The 23,424-nt window shown below is 43.5% G+C and overlaps 1 protein-coding gene across 1 annotated transcript in view; it reads right to left on the bottom strand.

The window, feature by feature from the left end:
- TAFA1 (TAFA chemokine like family member 1) overlaps positions 1 to 23,424 on the bottom strand; it is a 304,009-nt gene that overhangs the window by 128,825 nt on the left and 151,760 nt on the right. The window lies entirely within an intron of this gene.

Below are 23,424 nucleotides of genomic sequence, written 5' to 3'. Positions count from 1 at the left end.
AGTGTTCTTTGCATGTTTCTGTCTAATTATACAGAGACATAATCTCATTCAGAATAATACCACACAGCGTGAAAACCCACGGAGAGCTGCCAGATCATTATTTAATACTGGTGAGCAATCTGGTCACTTTTAGTCCATATTGCTAGAACAGATAAATTCATGACACCTAGGGTGAGAAAGAAGCTCATAGGCACCTAAGCTCCATGCTGGTAGACTTTACTGCTCTTTGCACGCGTGACACAGTCCATTCAAGATAAAACTCTGCCTTCACATGTCACTCAAAAGTGTTTAGGACAAAAATGACACATCCTTTAAAATTAAGCTGTGACACTGGATATTCAGGAGACAAGAAATGAGAACAGAGAAGGTGTGGAGTGACCTAGTGGTGACAGCAAAGAACGTGCACCGAAGAGCTTGGGCTTCTTTTTCCATCCCTGCCACTGCCTTGCTATGGGCCAAACTCTGGGAAATGGGCACTGAATGTTAATGCAGGACCTCCCTATCCCAAATGATTGTGCCTAAACCTCTGCCAGGTGTGCCAAGTGCTGCACAGGTTGTGCCGTGCATCTCTAGTGCGTAAGCCTGTTCCCATTTGATGCAACGGATATCTTGCCCCATGCATTGGAAGCAACAGTGCTGGGAAGTAGGACATTTGTTGCATCTTCTCCCTTTCACCTTTGGGGAAAACAGAAGGAGCAGCTGCTGTGCTTTCAATGCAGGATCTGTAATTGTGGCTGGCTCTTACAAGGTACAGGTGGGTAGGGCATGACTCCCGTATCCGTGTGCCTGGGAGTCCCCAGAACTGCACACTAGGATACCCCATGTGAACAGTGTGAGAACTGGGCTCTAGAGCCTTGAATTCTCCTGGGAATAAATATTACTCCCAGATGAGCCATGAACCTGTGAAATGTCACCGAGGAGCATTTACAAAATGCTCTCCCTGCATGAAAATTGCTATTTAAATGCATGCTACTACTGTTATGATGCCATGTCCTCGCTCCTCTCCTATCACTTCACTTTTGGTTTGGTTTATCTCCTCCTGATCATCTTCTTTGCCCTGCCTGTCTTACCTCTTGAGACTGCAAATTCTTGAAGGCCAGGCTGCCTACTACACTACATTCACATGATGCCTAAAACAAAGAAGCTCTATTCTTGGTTGCACTGTAGACATTATCATAACAAAATTCTTCTTATTATTAGTCCACGCTATTAAAATTACTTCTCATAAATGTCATGAACATGGAAAAATATCAAGCTGTTTGGAAGGAATATCTGCAAATATCTTAGCAGATGCCATATGTGTATGAAAAATAAGAGGTGAAGAGTTAAAAGGACTCCAGTTCTACTTACAAAATGATGAAAATGCCATTAAAAACAGAATGAATTAGCACAGCACAAAATGGAAGTATCGTGGTGCTAGATATTTATTTCACCTATCATTGTTTTACATCAAGGGTCATACTTCATTACCTTTTGCTCCAAGCTCCAAGTCAAATTTGATTAGGGACTATAATCTGATTCCACATAATGAGAATACTATTTAGGACGCATGTTTCAAATGTGGCTTTTTGTGTGTGCAGTTTGTTAGGTTAATGAATTTAACAATTGAGATCACTTTTATGTTCCATGGGTGATTTGCCACAAAAGAAATTTATAAAATTTGCAAAACTGGCTAGAAAATGGCACATCAAGCAAAACAAGCAGTTAATTACCATAGATGCTGAAACTTGTACATGTCCTTCACTGATCTTCACATTGCTAATGCTCCTTAGAAACTGCAAAAGTAAAGCTAAACAATAAAGAGTGAAGTCTGGGTCTTTTTGATGGGATTATTTGATGGCAGTTTTGTACCTCCAGAACTAGGGGCAGAAATTACACATAAACCTGTATAAGTGATCAGAAATTGGTTTAAATCTGGAACACAACAGAAGTTAAGCATGCATAAACTGCTTTCAAAATGGCTGAAACCAGTTTAAGAGAAACCTGAATGGATGTAGTATCAGACTACTGATTTAGGTTCAATCAGTTTATTGAATTTCTGTCCCAGATCCCCTCCAGATTCAAGTTAACTCACAGTCCTCCAGCATCCCAGGATACTTTGCACCTCCCCTGCAACCCTACCCCCCCCCCCACCCTCACAGGGTGGGCAGGCTAGCCTTGGCCTAAGCTGTCTGCTCCAGCCTAGCAGGGAGGTGTGCTCTAGCGCCCCCTGATCTCCGGCCTGGCCCACTGCAGGCATGTGGCTGCTTTTCCAGAATTTAAAGTGAATGTCTGTTCACTTGCTTATTGGTTCAATTTACCAACTGAAATTGGAAAATTGGTTCAATTTTAGTTTAGCAAAAATTGAATCGATTCAGTCTTGGACTTTTTGACTGTCTGCAGTTGGCCCCAGTCTTTCCAGCACGCTGAGATGGATCCAGTGGAATTATAGCAACACTTAGCTGTTAGGCCATAGGATTAGAGTGAGGAAGCTATACTTCCTCAGGAGAGGTAGAATGGGATTCAAATCAGCTTACACACTGAACACAGAGCACCCTAAGGTGGGTACACTCGGTGTTTAGCTGCCTGGGGTAACAGGAAGTTTCCACCATCCCCGTAGGACTGAACTTCTCCTACGAGCAGCAACACCATCCTATAGAACAGAACGTCTCCTGTACGTGGGTGCAAGGCTCACTCTTTTACTAGCTCAGTAGTTAGAGCACTCACCAAAAAAACAGGACACCCACATGCAACTCCCTCCTCCATCTCTGTAGCTTCAAACCCACGTTTCCTATTTCTTGTGAAAGGGCCTTGCCAGCAGTCTATGGAGGGGTAGGAAGTTCTCCCCCAACTGTGAGGGCTTTTCCCATTATAGAAAAGCATTCAAGGCCAGAAGAGATCACCCCTCCCCGCAAATAAAAAAATTAAAAAAGCATAATCCTGTAGCACCCATCTGGGAAGACAGAAATCTGGAGTCCCTGCTCCTAGAACTACATATTTATTTTATCCAATGCCTGTAGTTTCGGTGGAGTCTGGATGCCTCAGTTTTGCCTAAAATCCTTCACTGGATCTAGCCCAGTTTGCCTTATTCCCACAAGAGACAGCCACCTGCTTGTCAGGAGCCTTGAAGTGGAGTATTGGGCAGGCAAAGGAATTTTAATTGCTCTAGAAAAAGATGAACAATGGCTCTTTTCCCTTCTAGTACAAAGAGAGCCCTGCCGTAGCACTGCAGTCTATGTCATAGTTCTTTTTAAATCTGGAGGCAGGGCAGCTGTTGGTAGACGTATCGCCATGTGCCAGCTTTGCTCTAAATCCCAAATCGTTGTAAAAAAAAAAAAGCCAGTTTTATTCTGCAGAAAAGAATGAGGCCATCCTTGTAAGCAAAAACACAGCCAGGCTGCCAGAGCTATGAGGCACCTTCTCTGCAGAGAAAGCCTCCTGGATAGCAGTGTCCCTGATGGCGAGCAAGTTCCCATGTCTCTCAGTCTTGCCCTACATCCCAGATCCTTGGAGATGCATTAAAGACTTCCCTTGCTGGCAGCATGTTTGCCAACTCCACACATTCCCCATGGGGACTTTGGCACGCATGACGTTTGCTTTCCCTGACCCCGTACTCCTCCCCAGAGCAGAATCCAAGCCCTCCCTGAGTCAAATAGGCAAAAGGGAAGACGAATGCATAGACATGTTGGAGAGGTGGCCCCTTTTTGGGCTATTACATTCTTAAACATAGCTAGTCGGCACGGTGCGGGGGACGCCAGTGTTGGCAACATGTGGTCATCAAATTCAAACATCATTTAGATCATGCAAGGTACCAACTCAGCCCTCGCGCTCTGATTTTGTGCTGTTGGAAGTTAAATGCATACCCTACAAAGCTACACCCCCAGTGGTATAAATAGATGTATTATTACATAGCTTGAGCTGTGTGGAAAGACAGATATGCTACTTGAAAGTGATTTTAAGGGCAACTCAGCTTTTGCCTCACACAAAAAATAAAAACTCAAAATGCTGCTGCTCTGAAGCACTGTGGTGTTGTATTTGTACTCTTAAGTATTATCACTTACTTCATTCTTCCACTAAAGTCATGTACGTCGATTAAGTGAGCAGTGTGCATCACAGGGTTTGCCTTCGGGCAGAAGCAGTAGTGACTACATTTACTCCCTAATGAGATCCAGAAAAGAGGTTAAAAAGGGAAAAAAAAAAAAAAAGAACATTTGCAGTGAATGTGGTATTATCAGCCATGTGGAGAATCTCTTGCAAACGCTCAGGTTATAGTTTCTACAAGAAACGACACAAATGCAGGATTATTAAAAGCCTTAATTGGAGGTAAAAATATTACAGTGTAATGTGTCCAGTCAACAGAATAATTAACAAAATAACAGATATAATTAACAGAATTATTTAAGGCCAAATTCTTCTCCCTGGAAGTCTAACTGACTTTTCTGAGGCCAGTTCAATTTTTAGCTGTTTGCAAGCCATGCAGTAAGTGAGTAAATGCATCATAGGCCAAATCCTCAACTACTCTAAGGGGCATAAGAGTCAATGGAGCGCTGGTGGCTTATGCCAGCTGAGAATCTGGCCCCCCAAATACTAAACGCAATCCAGACTAGAGGAATGTAATAAGAAACACACAGTTGGCATGGGTTCTTCTATTGTCTTGAAGTGCCTCAATTGAGTTTAATGGTAATTACTTACAGGCAAGAGTGCACTACCCTTAGAGAGGAGATGGGCAACGAGAAGAGAGGGGAAGGGATATACATCTGTCTTCCCCAGGATAAGTTAATGAGAATGGAGTATTCATTCTATAAATGTTGTTCACTTGTATTATCTCTTTTTATTGATCCTATGATGCTTGGCGTTATACAGTACTTCATTTGTATAAGTGAGCTGGCAAGTATAGGCTGCAATTAGCATTTAGAAGTATTTATCTGGTTGATTTAACTTTGGACACATGTGCATGCTATTACAAAGAGCACACAGGGGGATTTCCTTCAACAGGAAATAAGCGTAGCAATGAGCAGAAGAATGAAAAGGGTCTACGCGGACTGCTGGATGCAAACCAGAAAATCAGGGCTCTTGAAAGCAATGGCGCTATGCATAGATTTTCTTTAAATATATCTATCGTGTATACAACTGCGATGCCTGGCTTGGCACAAGCCTATGGGTTCTGACTACCCACAAAAGGCAAAAGGAACTCTCCATACAAAACAATCATAATGGCGGTACTTCGAGTTAGCTCCCGTATTCTCATACTACAGTATAACCATATTGTGTCTCAGGGCAGGGAAGCCTTCAAGTGTCATCACAGTGAGACAAACATTGCTAGGATGCTAAATTACTGCAGAAAAATCAAGCCAAACATAATTACCACGATTATAGGTTAGAAAAAGTAACACCGCAGAGGGGCTCACTTGAGCAAAGATGAGGTTGTCTTTGTAAGGCCCCCGGCAATTACTAATGTGCTTCAGAAGTCAATCAAAAAGGACAGATTCTCTGCTGCATTCTGGGTATGCTGTGTATAGCAGAAGGGTGTGGGGTTGTCAGAAAGCCAGATACAACTCCTGCCACCTTCCCTACAGCTTAATGAGGACCAGATGTCTCTAACTTACCTCTAGGTCCATACACAAGCACAGGCAGTCATAGTTTGCCACCGACTTTTGCTCCACTATGCAAATAAGTTCTTCTCTAAATACTACTGGGTGTATCTACACACGTGCTTAACTGCAGAATAGGTGAATTAGCTGCAAAGTAAAGCAGCACCATATACATGTGCAATGGTATTATGCTGTAGTAAAGTAATTAATGCTTCAGTAACATAGTACTGTTGGCGACACAGTACTATCTTAGGCTGGGGTAATTTACTGCAATTAAATACACATGTAGACACTCACTGTGGGCATAAATTGTGCCCGGTCAGCACAGCCAGTGGGGGGCCAGACTTCTGCCTGCTGCCTAGCCACACGGCTCTGCACGTTCAGCACCCTCGTGTCCCAGCCAGCCCCTCCACTGCCACCTGGAGCCCGGGCTGAGCAGTCCTGGCGTAAACCACTTTGCCCGGCTCAAATTGCTTCTGTCCCAGGTGCACGTGTAGATGCTGCATGCAGGAGTAGTTTACTCTGGCTCAAACTGCTCCAGAGTTTATTGCTTTGAATTAGTTGCCCATATAGATGCAGCCACTGAGTACTTATTCCATGTGAAATCAATGGGAGTTTTAAAAATCCCTTCGGATGCTTTCCTGCCTTTTAAAAACTAGAGATTTGTCCAACAAGCGGTTCTTGTGTAACCACCAGAATAATTTCTGCACTATATGACTGCTATATAATACTATATTTTGCTATTAGGGTGCGGCACCTTTTTTGAAGCAAGATGTACTATACAGAAAGAAATAGTGGGACACCTTCCATGACTTTTGCAGGCTATACAGAAAGATGCTTTTACTCCACGAACCATCAAAAGTTTTAGCCCCTCTGTAAACCGTTCAGTGGCCAAAATGGCTGTTGTCATAAGCATAATTGCGAGTGTGTTCTTGAGTTCAGGGATAACATGCCTGATTCTGTTAGGGGGTGAGTGTTAAATCTTGGAGTAGCATCTCCCAAATGATGCAGTGTGACAGTTACTTGCTCTTGCCTGACACCCACCGAAGTCACTATTTACAGAGACTAGCGTAACAGTTTTGTTGGCAATAGTACACGATCTACTCCCACCTTATATGCCAAGGTCCTCAGACATTTGCTCTTCCTAGATGAGCAACCCCACCAAGAGGTTTTTCATCAGAAACGTTGCTTGCAAAAAGATGCTAAATGACAGCAGTCGCAAGAGACCAACAGAACCTGGTGATCGGCTGATCTTGTCTTAGTGAACTGCCCCTCTCACCATTGCAGCACAAGAGCTCATTCAGCTCAGGATGTTCAGTTGTTTTGATGTAGGTTATGCCTCCTTGCTCCATGAGGCCTGCTCTTCCAAGCTGACCTTTTGGTTTTTTGCTCTCTGCCCCAAGAATTTTCTTGGCACGATTCTGCTCTGCCATTTTTGAGAGACTTAAGCGTGAAAAATGGCGTTCAGTTGTCAAAGACATTTTGGATGCTTACAGCTTTGATATTTTTCCGAGTGCCGAAAAGGGTTGCACACACAGGTACAGATCTAATGTTTCACAACAAAAATGCATGCAAGTAGTTTGCATTCAGCTGTTGCACGTTACAACAAATGTGTGCTATGGGCGATCCCTTGCTGAAGTGAGACTATTCAGGTCAAATGCACCAAGCATATTTGCAAGATGGGCAGACATGAATAATGAGGCGCCAATAGATACAAATAGGTTTTCTAAATACAAATAGGTATCTACCTCCCCTTAAAATCAATGGGAGTCTTAAGGTGTCTAAATAACTGTAAAATCTGATCCAGTGTCATTGTATACAAATTATACCGGATGTTTTCGACTTAGCCCCACTTTGCATAGGTACCATTTCTATTTATTTTATACTTCTTACTGAACAACCCCCCTCCCTCAAACACTGTGTATGAGCTATGCTTTTTGCTTATATTCTCAGATATATTTGTATCAAATGATGCATTTCCAAAGAATGGCCTCATTAGCAGTCTTCCACCGACTTTCATGGTTAACTACTTCACTCATGACATGATCACTAGGTGCCAGAGAACACCAAGCCAGAAATTGTTAAGAAACCCACAGCATATTAATTAAATTGCTCTGGGAGAGAGATGCATGTCTCCAGTAGCTCACTGGGCAGATTAATGCACTGATCCTTGCAAGCTGCCTCCTGTACAGAGAGTGTGCAACATCACTGATGGGCATTTGAGCTGCTCTGCACCTGTGGAAAGGGCAATACTGTTGCATTGAGTGGCTTGATGAGGAGATATCCTTATTCATGTTGCCCATTAGCTAAGGACACCTTCTACAAACCCTCCCTCCTTTTCATAGCTTACCTGTAGACTCACTTCTGATTATCTTCCCATTCCAATCATTGGGCCTTGACAGCCTTGTTGTCTTTCCTAAGTTGCAGGCTTTTCAGGATTGGGAGCTTGTGTTATGAATATGTGCATTAAAGCACTCATTATGTGCATTTTCACTCATTAAATATTCAAGATGAAACACTAGGGCGTTTTCTGACTTCTCCCTGGAATACATGTATCTGCAGCTAGGAGGGGATGAGATAGGTATGTGATCTCAGGCCACTGAGGCTGCGGTATGTTTTAATGAGGTCAAGCCTTTTCTCTCAGTGCCTTGAAACAACAATCTTGCTCTGGATCATGATTTTGCAATCTTTGTTTTGGGCCGAATTTCTACTGCCGTGAAATTCAGTCACAAAGACTGGTAGACAGTACACAGAAAACCCTACTGCCATTCTGCCCTGAAAGCATTTGGCCTGCGCTGTGCACAAGTGTCCATACTAAGCTAATGCAACCATGAAAGAGAGCAATGACTCAGGCCCATCATGACTAGTTGCATGAGTGAATACGATCTGGTGAGGACAAAGGCTGCAGGCTCAGGCTACTGGTGATCAAACCCAAGCAGTAACCAGCTAAAAGTATTCCAAAAAATACTGAGGATTGCTTTAATGACATTCAGCCCTTCTAATTATTTCCCACATCCTGTTCATAGGTTGCAAATTAATAGTTAAGCATATGTGAGAGTGTATGTGCACCCCCCACACCCTTTTCAGCTGCAATATAGATATCAATTAAAGGACAAATTAGCTATACCTTTTGACTTCTGTGCAAAGAAGAGAACTGGTACCGTATTAAAGAGTTTTTAACTACCGGGTTGTCTGGTAATTAGGGAGCTGTCAAAGCTTGTTATGTTATCTTGTAGCAGTTGGTGTTCAAAATACTTCTTGCCACTCATGATCTGAGTGGGATGTTGTTAATATGCAGCTACAGTCTACAAAAGTTCAAAGGGTAGAATTTAATTATGACACTGTAAATTCTTAATTTTCAATTATTATGACACCAGGGAACTGCCCTTGAGAAAGGGCAGATAAAAGACATTTTGCCATTTATAAAAAGTATGAATAAATAGGAAGGCAGAGGGAAATGATATTTGCAGGGTCTGTGTGTTTGGAAGCACTGTAGTATCTTTTTTTTTTACTCTTCACTAGGTTACAAAACACAATTTGCTTCTGTCAACAGTTATAACATATCATCTGCAGATACTATCTAACTCCAGACAGCAGTTTTGAGACAATCAAAAATAATACTTTGATCCTTTGGGGTATGGTAGCTATTCACTACCAACGATCCTATGAGCTATGCTTTAAAGGTAACAATCAAGTCTAGGAAGAACTATTGTTTTGAACCACAGACCCAGTTTCTTTGCTATGTACTATGGACTTCCTGGGCACCTTATTGTTCAATTCACAGTACTGTACAACCCAAGGATGTGTTTCTTATTTAGCTGAGAATATATTACCAAGTAATGTTGATTGTGTTCATCTAAGGCAGTGGAGAGGCATAATGCTAAAAATGGGTGGGGTTACTTGCAGCTTGGGGGCACACATCAACTCTTCCATTATAAGTCTTATGTCTGTCCAATGCCACAGTAATTAAAAACTGTTTGTCAAGTTTAGCATGACAGCAGTTTAACTCCACTTATACTTGTATAGGAGTGGGCAGACATAACAGTTATACTGGGACACCTTGTACCAGTCTAATTTAACACCAAGCATCTTTCCATGAGCTAAGTGATTTTGGCATTCTGGAAGATTTTTTGCATTTAGTGTAGATTATTCATGATTTAAAGACTAGAGACCAGGCTCTAGAAAGGCTAGAGACTAAAGCTTCTTTGGAGTCAACATAAATGTGCAAAGAGGTCAAACTGAGGAAGGGTTTGATTAGACACAAAACGTAGGTTAGAAGAAACAAGCAGGCATCACATCGGTGTCATATAATTCTCCACCAAGATCGGTTTTGGAAGCTTACCTGGGGTATTGGCTTTGTGCTATTCTCTATTAGTGCTAAATCTTACCCTTACCCTGCACTAACGGTATAACCAGCTCCATACTGTTTAAGGCTATTTGCCATAAACTCCATTTGGTGAAAGCATAGGCAGTGTGTCTATAATGTACTGTGGTCACATTTCCTTCACCCAGAAGAGATAAAATAAAGGTTATGGCCACAGAGGTTGCTGTGGCTGGTTAAAGCAGGGCTGTCCAACTTCTGGGCACCTTGGAGTCGCACATGGCCTGGGCCACAGTCATGGGGGCCTCCATGGCTCTGCATCATGCAGGCAGCCTAGCATGCCTCCCTGGCCTCCACCCTCCAACACAAGAAGGCCAGCTGCCCACTCCCCTCATGGCCATGCAACCCAGCTCCCTCCTTCCCTCCCAGCCATGTGTGCGGCTCAGCTGCCCGCTCCCCTCCCAGCCACATGGGTAGTCTGGTTGCTCACTGCCACACATGCAGTAGTGCCCTCTGCCATGTAAGCAACCCCATTTCTGCTTTTCTCATATGCAACATGAGCAGCCCGGCTCCCTCCCCAGCTAGGTGCACAGCTTGGGCATCCCAGCCCACCCCAATGCACCACAGCTGTACCAGGAGCCCACAGGCTGCATGCTAACCGTTTGATGGCCACATGTGGCTCATGGGCCACCAGCTAGACAGCCCTGAGTTAAGGAATAATCTATCTCAGCAAGTTAACAACCAAGTCCCTAATATACAATAACGGGTGGAGCAGCATGTGACTTGTAGAAATATCTTTTGTAATCAAGGGGCACTAGGTGCTGAGTAGGTAAGACAGCAATAGGATTTCTGTTTAAACTGATGCATTGCATGAGCCTAGGCACAAAATACACCCAGGACAGATTCGGTGAAGTCACATTTTTATGTTTCTCTTTAGACCTACCCTATCGTATTGATGGGATTCTGATCAACACACCAGAGCTCAATCCATTTTGCAAAGGGGTAGTAGGTTAGTTAATTTATATCCCAAAATTGCAAGATCAGATGATTAGAGAAAGCACTTAAAAACACATAGCAGATGACTGTGTTTTATAGATCGCTCTGTGCCAAACTTCCTGAACAGCACTATTTCAGAGGAAGGCACATTTGTAGGAGTTCCACGAGAAAGATCAAGGCTGTAGGGGCCAAGGGCCTGAAGAAATCTTTTATTCAAGCTGAATAAACAGCTCTAATTGAATCTTATGAAACAGCTTCTTTTTGGTGGGGGAAGGGATAAATAGCCATAATTGAAAGTTTACGTAGCATGAGACTCCGCAGTTGGAAATTGTGCTATTAAAGTATTTTTTCTGATGTATTTTTAAAACATTTATAATTTATATAAAAACACCGGGAGGTACCTTTAAGGTTATTTAGCATGAAAGTCCAATAAAAAGCTCCTTAGGTTTTAACAGCGTGATACGATAGCTTTCACAGTATGTATAGTTAGCCAATTCTTATATTCAAGAGTGTAAGGAACAAAGGCACAGTACTTAATGCTCTCTGTCAAATCAAGAAAAAGTCACTTTGCCACTTACTGTGATTTACATGCACGGCGAGTTCAGCTCCAAATTCAGTTCACTTATCTGAGGATGAAGGGGGAGTGAAAAAGGTCAGAGGCTACACCACAAGCATTAAATACAAAGCAGTATGATTAGGTTCTCATAGTTACCAGGTGATGAATGAAATCCTAACCGGAGCAGGTTCTTCATGTAACGAGCATATAACAATGCCCTAATTTGCACAGCTACACAACAGAGCAAGGTTTGTCAGCCTGGTAGTTGTTGGTAGCATTTCTTTTTCAGAAGGCTATAAGAAGGTTGGCATGCGAGATGCATGTTGGCCAGGCAAACATGAAAACAACTTATTAGGCTGCTTTCCAGGTATGAGCTCGCAGAAAGAGAATTCATTTTGGATTTTTGGTTTCCAATTTCTTTTTGTCTCCTAAGTTGAACATGGAAAGAGGAAGGCAAACATTGTCCCTTCAGCTGCCATCCCCCAGGAAGGTCAGCAGGATCCTGTAGCTATGGCTGAGGCAGGCATTGACCCTGTAGCCGTGATTCAAGACTCACTTCTCCCTACCCGTCTATTGGGTTTGCCTTGTTGAGGCACACCAGTGCCTGAAGCCAGTGGACCACAGGGGAGCAATGTATCTAGCATCATGTCCATCTCTCTTTCATTCAACAGGCACCCAGGTATGATATTTATTCCTGGATCAACTAATAGCAGTCTTTAGCATAAGCCCAGTGCGAAGCACAAACTCATCCCTCTTTAGCTGTAGCACCACACTTTACATAATCACTTTGCCACTGTGCCCTTCATCTACTATTAGCGCACCTGAAGTCTGCAGAAAAAATTGTGCTGAGAGGAAAAGGAAAATGGTAACAAGATATGTTTTGGTATGACATGAGTCTGACCGCTTTCAGGACCTATCATTATGATGTTTGTGACTTTGGCATGAATCAGGCTTTAGAAATGTGCAGACTGAAATTGCGATCACGTCTACACACTTAGGAAAGAGATTTTGCCAAATCTTGCACAAGTTGCTCTACTGTCAGTCAAGATTGCAATCAGGCAAAGTCAAATTTAAAAAACAAATCCAATGACTTGATGCAGGAGATGTATTTCTGAGCAAATGAACCTTCCACCAACTCCCCAACAAAATGTCAAGGGGGGCTTTAACACGTATATAAACAAAGGTACAACGTGCACCTCCCAGCATGCACATTTTGCATTAGGAACTTTATAGTTAACAGGATTAATTTGCAAACCAACAGTGATGAGCAACCCATTTGACTACAATAGGCATCTGGTGAAACTTTCTACTTGGTAAAACCAATATAAATGCAGTTACTATATGCTAATTCGGTCCAAGGTCCTGCGCCTGAAAAGTCATGCATAGCACGTAAGCCCCCGTGCTCCTAGCAGCATGTATAGTCCAAGAGCAAGTCTGTAAAACCACTGGAGGACCTAATCACATTTTGCAAGGTTTTGAATGCTCTTCTGTACCAGCAACAGGAGAAACCAACAAGGAGCCCAACGCTACAAACACGCATTCAGTAGGACTGTTCACATGAAGACAAAGGGAAAACTGTGAAACGGTCTGAAGCGTGTTCTCAAACACATAAGGGAAATGAATTGCAAAACAAAACAAGAAAGCTTCCTACTTCCAATTGCTCATAGCTATAGTCATTGTAGGCGCTACTTGTAACTATCAGTTAAAAATATCAGATGGAAGTGTGATTTTTAAGTGCTCCTTTAATAATCGGAAGTGTTATATATCAATTAATAGGGCCATATGCTAACCTAGCTATGTATGTTGTATATTGTCTGAAGAGATATTCAACAGGGCTGTCCATTAGCAAAGACGCTTCCCCTCTACACAATAAACTAGGTTAATTGGCAAGTGCTTGAGGGATGTTGTAATAGTGCCTTTCAGACATGACAGGGAGTTAACGAGCAGTATTTGTGCTCTTGTCTTCGGTACTAAAGTATTGAAAATAATAAAGTGTTAAAATAGGGTGCCCAAGTACAGTGATCCTGTTCCTTGATCCCAAGAGGCCAAGGAAGATTGGAAAGACAGATGTTGGCTACGTACAGTGCTGTTAGCTATAGAAACCACGCTCGACCAGTAGGAATGGGTGGACCTTTGGCCTCCTAGCCTTCTTTCCAAAAGTATTTCTGATGGAATTGAATATATTATACTGTAAATACACTGGAAGAAACACAAGGTATCCACTTTCTCTGACTATTAATGATGCTTCTAAACAGATAACAACTCCCTCTCAGGGCCAAGCTCTTCATTGACTAATTCCCCATGCAATCCTATTGCGTTCACTGATTAACTGTCCTTGTAACCGTACTGGAGAATTTTGTCCTGTGATTCGAATGGATCCAGAACATTCAGAAGCCGTGATGATATCTTACTACAGCTCTTACATACATGGAGGGACTGTCAAGTAGGATTGTTAAAACAATCGATGGTATTGAAAGACTGAGATGTGGTAAACTCCGGTATTGATCACCCTGAAGAGTGATAAACAATTGTAGCTACCAGATTGGTATTAGTACTACAATGTTTTTACAGAGCCCTTTTTTATGCTCAATGATAGTACTTGTGTTGAAATTACTGGGATTTATTTAAATATATTCCAGCTCTCCTTAGCTGATGAAAGTAGTATGCAATGGAGGAAAGATACACACCTTAAATCAAGGAAGTGCAGTTAGGGTTTGAAAAGCGATGGTAAGAATGACATTGTCAGGTTGCATTGTTTCTCAATAACTCCCATCGAAACTCTGTTCACTTTCCAAATCAAAGATATTTTTTCTTCTTAACAACTAGTGTGATAAGGTCAACTCTGCTCCACGTTCACACCTGGGGTAAGCGTCTTGCTCTTCAAGTAACATCAGAAATTCTGGAACTGGAACTGAGTTCGTTTGTTGATGCAGGAACCAGAATTGAATCCACCTCACTTTCAAGATGGTGTTTGAGATGCGGTGCTAACGGAGTAAAAAGTAGGTTTAAAACCCGTTGTTACTAAAATAAGCAAGTATCATTCTGAGTATCGACAGGAAGCAAAAAATCAGTTGAAGAAAGGCTGTGTCGCTCTCACACAGATGTTTTTCTGATGTTAACAAAATCCATTAACATGCAACAGCTTCAAAACGTACCAAAAGGGCAGGTGGAATGTACTGTAATATAAGGATGCGAATAAAATCAGTGTCGATTTTGATCTATTGGAAGATATGTACTGACATGCATACAAAGGACAAGAGGACTTCCCCCATTTCCTCTTCTGTCACATTTATATGACATCTTCAATCTTTCCTACTGCAATGTTTGTACAGCTCCTAACACTAGGTTCCTGCCTTGATTGGCATCTGGACTCTGCTGCAATATTAATCCTATGTAACTAAGAGAGGCAGACAAAAAAGCCAACTCTTTGTAGCACTCAATAAATCCACTTTTGACTGACTCCCAGGACTTGTGGAGGCAATTCTGTTTTGTAGATGATGACTAGACAGAAAAACCCTGATTGGGATTTCACAAATACCAGGCTAATCTGACGTAACTCGTGTAACTTCCCCAGTGGGATCAGTGACACCCACTGAATTTGGCATTTTTTCCAAGTCTCTAGCCATCCAGAAGTCAGCACTTGTCCCTATAGACTCCCCCAGTGCTGCTGCTGTAGCTGGCCAGTGTACAGTCTCATGGGCCAGGTCCTCTGTGTTTAATCCTTTCTATGGAAACGTCTTGTAGCATGAACTCCTGCATCAATAATGCATGACATACATTGCATTGCCGTGTCCGGCATAGTAATCTACAACACCTAGTGATGGAGGCAGGAGGAAGAAAAGATCAGATTTTTCAAAGGGAAAGAAGATGCCTTCCTCTCTCTCCAACTTTCCCTACAATAATAATAACAGCAATCGTAGTTGCTGCAACAATAAAGTCCCACTGACTGGATACAGGAATAGGAGTTAGGCATGTTAAGTTCCTGCATTTGAAAACGGATGTGCAGCTTGTATATTGGCACATCAGGGGGTACATCTCCAAAGCATAGCGTGGGAGCTCTGTGCACAAGTCTTATTAACTAATCTGTGGGGTATGTGCCAAAGCCCTGCATGCTGCTTTAAATAAATGTAGTACGAACATTTATTTACCATTTCCATTTTCTGTGTCAATCAGCATCTAAAAGAGTTAAATCCTCCATCTCCATTATAACACCCTAGCACATCAAAACAAAGCCACTAGATCATTGACTCCAGCATTGTCTTGTGCAGCTTTAGATGACTTCTGTAAGCTTACCTAATCATGTAGGATTCAAGTTTTATCCGTGTATGAATCAAGCACTAAATTTTGAACCAAATCTACTAACGCTGCAGTGGGGGAAAAAGCCAGATGCACAAAACTTGGCTGTTGTCTGACAAGTTTAAGGGAGTGCTTTCATAATCTCATTAAAACAATTCCCAATTTGTAGAAAAACTGAGACCTCATTATGTAATATGGAATAGTCTCTCTGTCTTTGTGGGTAACTAACGCTGTAATTTGTTTCAGCTTTCAGCAGAAAGTTTCCCCTTCCCCCTCCCCTTTTAAAATATTGCTTTCCGAAGCAATCAAGAAGACCTCCTGGAAGAGGCAAATCGGACTGTATCTTGTCCTTGAGGATATTAGCTGAGAAACGATTTTTGCAAGCCACACTGGAAGGCATACATTGATCTGATGACAGCTTCTGAATCTTTAGACAGAGATGAACTTTGCCCTCGTTTTCATAATGCCAGGATGCCAGTCTCTCCAGCAGGGATCAGACATTTTTATACAGGCAGAGACAAATATATGTAGAATTTAGTGCAAGTCTGTGGTCTCAGTGCAGACTTTTTGTGCCTTCCTATAAGGAAGGAAGGGCTGATCGGAGCCAATGGCCCATTGGGTTACTCTAGTAACTCAGTTTCTTAGTCAATGGCATGCAATGGAGTGAGGTGGTGAGTATCATATCCATCCCCTGTCTGGATGCTCAGGTGCCCTCAGCTGGTTAGCTGTGGACAATCCTTTAGTAGACTAGGGCTTGACGCCCTACCTCCAGAGCAATAGCAAGACACTTTAACAGCTCTGCCACTGCTCCATGCTGGGTGTGTCTACACAAGATGTATTACTGCTCAGTTGCCTAATTTACTGCTCATTAAGCATGTGTGTCTACACATGTGCGCACTTACTGCACAGTAAATTCCCTTAATTGTGCAAGTGCAGGTAGCAAATTTAAGTGCAATTAGTTACTGCGCAGTAATGCATGTGTAGATGCGCCTGTTGTAAACTAAACCAAAATGTAAAGGCATATGATAAGGAAGTACAGTCACCGTTCACATTATCTTTACCTCTCACAAGTTTCTACTTGTGTGGAGATTTCCAACCTTCTTCTGCTGACAGAGAGGCCCAGGCAGGCAAACATTACACATGCTGGCTCAAATCTCTCAGGAGGAAAGGGGAAATTGAACTTTCATGCTCCCCTTAATCTCTTCAGCCTCCAGAATAACTGGGTGGCTACATTATTGCAGTCTACAGCAAGGTAAAGAAGGGAGGAAAACAGGAAAGTTTGTGTTGGCCCTTTAAGGGTTGAACAAGGAAACTCCAGGTTCTGAAACCACATGCTTGAAACAAAGTCTAGTTTTATGCATACTCCCATGACTTCCACAGAATTTATGCTCTAAAAGGTAAAACCTTGTCCATGCCTAAGGTATGGCTCTCTACCCAGCAGGATCAGCTCTAGTCCCAGTTTTCACTAGGCGTGTCTAAATGACAGCATTTATGATGCAGTGTAGAGCAAATTACTGCTTAGTATGCATCACCATCTACCATACAGACCCCTACTGTGCAGTAATTTGCTTTACTCAGCAGTTAATCTGCTACCTGCAAATGCAAGTAGCAGATTAACTGCTGAGTAATTACTGTACAGTAAGGCATGTGCAGACAGGGAGTAAATTTGCTCCCAGTCACCTAGGCAGCAGGGAGCTGGAGATTGCTCTCTGTCCTGGGGAGCGGCCTGCTCTTGGGGTAGGCTCTGCCACCAGAGCTCCAAGTGGGGGAACAATGTCCCACTCCCTGCTCCCAAATTCATGATCGGTGAGTGGGGGCTGGGAATGTATTCCCTGCCTCAGCTCCGTGATTGCAGAGCGGGGCCTGGGAGATTGCTCTGTCAGTGGATTGGGGTAGGGGGCTAGGACTTGTCCCTCCCTCACAGCTCTTTCCAAACTCCTTGCCCCCAATTGTGGAGCTGGGGCCAGCAGCTCCCTGCTGCCAGGGTAGGAGGACATTGTCCCCACGACCAGGCTCTGCCGCCAGAGCCCGCCCTGGCAGCAGGCAGCTCCCAGGGGGAGGGAGCTGTCTCCCAGCCCCATGCTCCCTGCCAGCCCCTGGGCTAGCACCCAGGGGACCCTGGAGCTCCCCCTGGCTGGTGCAGGGCAGGAGGGTGCAGGAGCAGACTGCTGCCAGGAGCTGTAAATCTGCTTCCAAATGGGTACACATGTAAATGACTGCCCAGAGTGGGTTTACTCCAGAGTAAATTACTTTGGAGTAAACCCATCCAGCAAATGTAGACAGGCCCACTGATATATAACAAATCCTAGAGAATAATTACCACCACTAGAGTGATTTGATGCTCACATGGGACATGAACTAAAGCAACTTTTAAATATTGAGATAATTCTCTAAAGGACAGAAATCTAAAGTGCACAAGGCCCCATCCAAAGCCCATTAAAGTCAATTAAAAGACTCCAGTTGACTTCAGTTAAGGCTGATCACCAAACAGCTTGGCCAGTGTTCAAGATAGCAGATACTGTGGGGGAAGGAACTCGTGTGAGGCACTCAGTGTAAGAGATACCTGGCATCAATCTGTATCACCGCCAGTCATTTCCAAGATGCTTTTCATCGCAGAGCCTGATATCTTCTGCTCTGTCTCATTTTAATGAGCAGGGAAACTTGAAGGAGAAAACAAGCTAAGGCTGGAGTTAGGGACCCTTGTAGGATTGTCTTAGCTACAAAGCTGCGGCAATAGTATTGACTCAAGAAGTCTTTTAGATAAAAGGGAAAGTCCATATTCACTACCACTGTGGGTACTTTGTACCAGCAAAAATAAGCCATAAACCATGTGGGGTTGGACCATAAAGGATTCATGCGTCTGATAGGAATCCTCTAGTGGCCTAACATCATGCTACCCTGCTCCTGCCCACTGGGGAAAAAGGACATGATTATGATAGCATGTCCTACAGGTTAATGGGCTATGGGTAGCCTTGTGTAAATTAGAGAAGGGTTAAGGGGCTGTAAAGCTTCCTGTGCTTCCGCACGCCTTCATTTTGGATCTTGAGCTGAGGCCAGCTCAGTAGGATGTGAGTGTCTGGCCCATACTATCTTTTTGTGATTGTATCTGATCTCACAGGTTAACAGACTCAAGCTAGGGCTAGACTTGGATGAGAGATCCTCCTAGGCAACACTTTTGCTATGGAGGGTGATGCTGGTGATGATGTAGATATTTTTCACTGAAGTCCACCTTGGCCCCATGGACCAATGTGATGTTCGGAGGACCTTCTACCCATGATAAAGCCCTTGATGAAGGGGAGAGATCAAGCAAAATTAATTATGTGATCTTAATGCACCCTTGGCTTTTTTCATATGAATGGGGAATGAATCCAACTGCATACACTCTTACACGGTTTAGAATATTTATAAAATGGTATATTTGTAGTGGGGTCATTTTCCCAGTTTTCCAGGACCAGCTCAGGCTTCTCCAAGTTTCTCCACCCTGACTGATAGCTTTTCATTAGCCAGTAGGGTAATTTGAACCATTGTTGATTGACTCCCTGGTCAAAAAAAAAAGTCTTCCACTCCTGAGAAAGCCAAAGAAATCCCAAACGTGCTTGGTGTCTTCCTTTCCATTACCTTCACCTCTGTTGAAAAGTGACTGCTTTAATAATCTGTTATTTATTTAACGGATTTATATGCTGCCCTCCTCAAAAAGGGCTCAAGGTGGCTTACAATAAAAGCACGTAACTCTAGAACTTAACAGGTCTAACCTACCTATATTATAAGCTCTGACAAAATCAGACAGTAGGTAACATACCCTCAAAACTTATTCAAACAGATCTATGCTTTGATCTATACTGTTTACTAACATGCAAAGTGAGAGTAAAATTCCACAGCTGTAAAGAAGATTGAGCCTACTGGCAGGGTAGTGTTTATGTGGCTTCTCAGGTGCAATGCAGAAAAGAATATATTTTTAGAGATGACACAGCACTGAGCAGTTTAAATAAAAGAATATCTAAGGCACAATTCCTCTTAAACACATTTCACATCTGTCAGCAATGCATGGCAATCAATACTACTAGGACTGCAGTTGCAAGTTTCTAAAGAAACCCAGCAGACATCTTTTCAGCTCATATCAGCCAGATATAATGGGATATCGAAATTACCGTTAGCTCAGTCAAGCATGACAGCTTGGTGTAATGACTAAGTGTCAGCTACTTTGGAAGTTTACATCTTTTTTAATTAGCATGATTACCCAGCTGACTGGTTTTCTACTAATATGCCTACAGGAATCTATGAATGAGCAGTAAGATGAAAGAAGCCCATATAGAAGTAAACTTCTGCATCATAGACAGGTGTGTGTAAATGAAGGGCTGGATTTTATCACTGATGGTGCAGGTGTGATGCCTCTGACTTGGCACACGTTCACTTAATGGGGCAATGGCATCTGTTCCCTGATCCCAACCATCACGCCTCTTGCTGTGCCGCGCATGCATGGCAGGATCCATGATTTTGCAATCAGGGATACGATCCCAATTGTGCCATTACTACTTGCCAGTGCAGGGGGAGTCTGAGATAGTGACCCCAGGCTTCCCCTGCATCGGCACAGGCTTCCCCTGCATCGGCAAGTAGCAAGTTGCTTGCCCGGTGAACCAATGTGATTCCCAGGCTAGGGCCGTTTGGTCCATGCATCTGGAATTGGGCTTTGTGGCAGGGACCCTGTCACACGTTCGGTGAAAAACAACCACAACATTATTAGACATTTTGTGTAATTATTTTGTAGCTTATTTCCTATTTTGTTGTGTCATTAATTGCCTAAACGTGTAGCTGGGTTACTACTTAAATGCAACATTTTAAGTCTTAAGTGTAATGTCTCCCAGGGGCCTTAATAAGTAAACTTTAATGAGAAAATAATGAAATCAGCCTGGGTGGTGTTTGATGTTATAGCAACTTTAGATGATTACATACAGCCAGAAAATCTAGTGGCCTGCTACAGTGACGTTTCTTGAACTAACCAACATCTCTTATCACACCAGACTAGGGCTGGCTGAAAGGTTTTCATCACAATGTTCTTCAGCAAATAATTTGGTTTTAGGTAGGCCAAACATTTTCTTGAAAGTTGTCCAATTTCCATGAACATCCTTGATTTTCTTCAGAACACCGGTGGCCCCAAATTTGATTTTTTTTTGGTTTTGTTTTCAGCCCATACTCCACCAAGTTTTATGAGCTATCAGACAAGAACCAAAGAGGACAAATTCCCAGGTGTGAGTGAGGAAACAAATGGCATTGTGTGACGTGCTCTACACTTGACCTGTTTCAGACTGCTTGGGGGTCAAGGGGTAGGGAAAAAGTTTTATTAGAGTCGAAACTTTACCAGACACATTAAAATCAGAGAGCTTGTGAACATCAGTCAATCAGAAGCTCTGGGGCGTATTTTTTGGCAGATGAAACAAAGCAAAATAGAGCTGGTTTTGATAAAGTTCCTTGGACTTGATCCACATTTGCAGCTACCCTGCTAGGGGACTGGAACAGGGGACCTCAGTGGAAGACAACAGCAGCAAAGACCAACTATTACAATTCACCTGCTAACCTGTCCTCTGAAGGTAGTGAGAAAGCTCAGGGCTGTGAGCAGGGAACTGGACCCATCTCCCTTGAATAGGAAATGGTGAAAGGAGGACCAGTCTAGGCAGACTGACAGCACTGTTCCTATCTCTTAGTAGAAATAATCCTATCAGCTTCGTGTTGCATTGCCTGGCCCTTGCCCTCGCCCTCGGTAGACTGCATCCCATGGGCACAAAAGCCTTTTCCTCACACCTTTTGGAGCCAAGTGTTCCAGACTGTCATAAATATATGCTCTCGTAATGAGGGTAATTATCATTGCATTTTAATGTACCGCAATATGGAGCCATGGTTCAGTAACTTTACTTTAGAGCAAGTGTTATAATACAGAGTTTAGAGTGATTATGAAATATGTCTGCAGCTTACCCTTGGCTCCGCGAGCCAGGCTTTCCTCACAGTACACACTAATGAAGTGTGCCCTGGCCTGCCAGCAACAAATGGCTGGGGCTCTCCTGATGTGTTTAAAGGGGGTGTGTGTGCGCATGTGCGTGTGTGTGTGTGCAGTTGCAGGGATGGATGGGGGGGTGAATAAGATCTAGGATCAAATCAAGTTTTGTCCATTTTTATTTCCACCACCATTTAATAACTCCGACTGTGGCAGAATGGCATCTCCCACTAGCGACGGCTATGCCCACACTCGCACCATGCTGCAGTGAAGGACAGGCAAGCTTGGAGAAAATAAGATTAACCATCAAAAAACGGTCCACTAACAGAACTGCAGTCGTGTGATAAATCCTGCTGCTTTCAAGGCACCAGATGCAGTAATACTTCTGGAGAGCAAGTAACAACAGAACAGAGAGGATCGCTGTTTTCTTTTGCATACAGTGCTTGTTATAAAGGCTCGCTGGCTCTTCAGGGCACAAAGAAAGAAATCACTTGAGATAGGCAGACAACCCACATGCATTTCTTTCCTGAAAGAAATCACCGCTCTCAGTGCACAGAAGACCTCTCGTCCGGGGAGGCACAGCCCACCTGTGGGCCTGCTCCCAACCAGGATCAGTTACCAGGAAATTGGACAAAGCCGATCTGAAGCCCATCGGCTTAGCCAGGCTTTATAAATCCCTTTCCAACCTGTGAGGGGTGGAAGAAAGGCAGCTGAGCCTTGTTAGCAAATCAGCAGGGCAGAACAGGTAAACTCCAGTGATCCCAACTAGCCAATTAAGGGGACTTATCAAGTGAGCCTGGCTGGTTAGGGGTGGAAGAGAAAGAGATTGGCAGCTTTGGCTGGAGATGCAAGAGCCAAGATAGCCTGCTGGATAATTATAGAGGCTGTGCGAGTGCATGATGTTGTCTGGGCCTCAGTTAAGATCAGGCAAGCAGGACACGATGCAGCTGGAGATGTTGGATTGTAACACTGTTAATCCGAGCCACCAGAGACTGCAAATACATCCAAGCCGTGAATAGGGGCTTTCCTTCGCTTTGCCCAAACCCAGCGTGGAGCGTGTCCATGCTGCTGTTCTGGCCCTGACCCTCCCAGCAATCCCGCTATTAGAAGGTGGAAGTGTTAGCTGTGTCGCCCTGCTCCGTGCTCGATGAAGCAGCCTCTACCAATAAATAACTGCGGAAACCTACAGGGTCCGGGGCCTGGGGCTGGCCAGAGTGAAATGATAATTCAAAGCAAAGCTGATGAAAGCTGAAAACAAATGAATGCAAATGACTGTGCAGGAGTAGTGAAAGGCAAGACTGATTGCAGCCGACAGAGCTAGCCGGAGAAAGGAGCATAATCCAGAAATAGCTAGGACCCAAGGGGCAGCGTGGGCAGAGGTGGGGGAGACCAGTTCCCTCTTCCCTCTTTCACTAGCTGCTGCTTCCTCTGTCCCCATGCAGTCATCGCCGGTGTGCAGTCCCTGCAGCGCTGCCCACTGCTCCCAGTTCCAGCTCCTCCTACAAGGCGAGTGCCCTTGCCTTCCCCCTCCCAAATCTTCCTCGTCCAGAAAAAAAAATTAAACTAGAATTCTTGATTAATTGACTCTGGTTCGAAAGACAATGTTGTTTATGGACTGTGATTCCACCCCTACGTTTCAGGACTGTCTCATTAAAACAAATCTCCTCTGACTCGTGCAGAAAACTAAAGGTATAAACCA

Source organism: Alligator mississippiensis, chromosome 12 (genome assembly GCF_030867095.1).
Source record: "Alligator mississippiensis isolate rAllMis1 chromosome 12, rAllMis1, whole genome shotgun sequence".
NCBI lineage: Eukaryota > Metazoa > Chordata > Crocodylia > Alligatoridae > Alligator > Alligator mississippiensis.
Note: the sequence above shows the minus strand (reverse complement) of the source record. Positions and strands in the feature narration are given on the sequence as shown.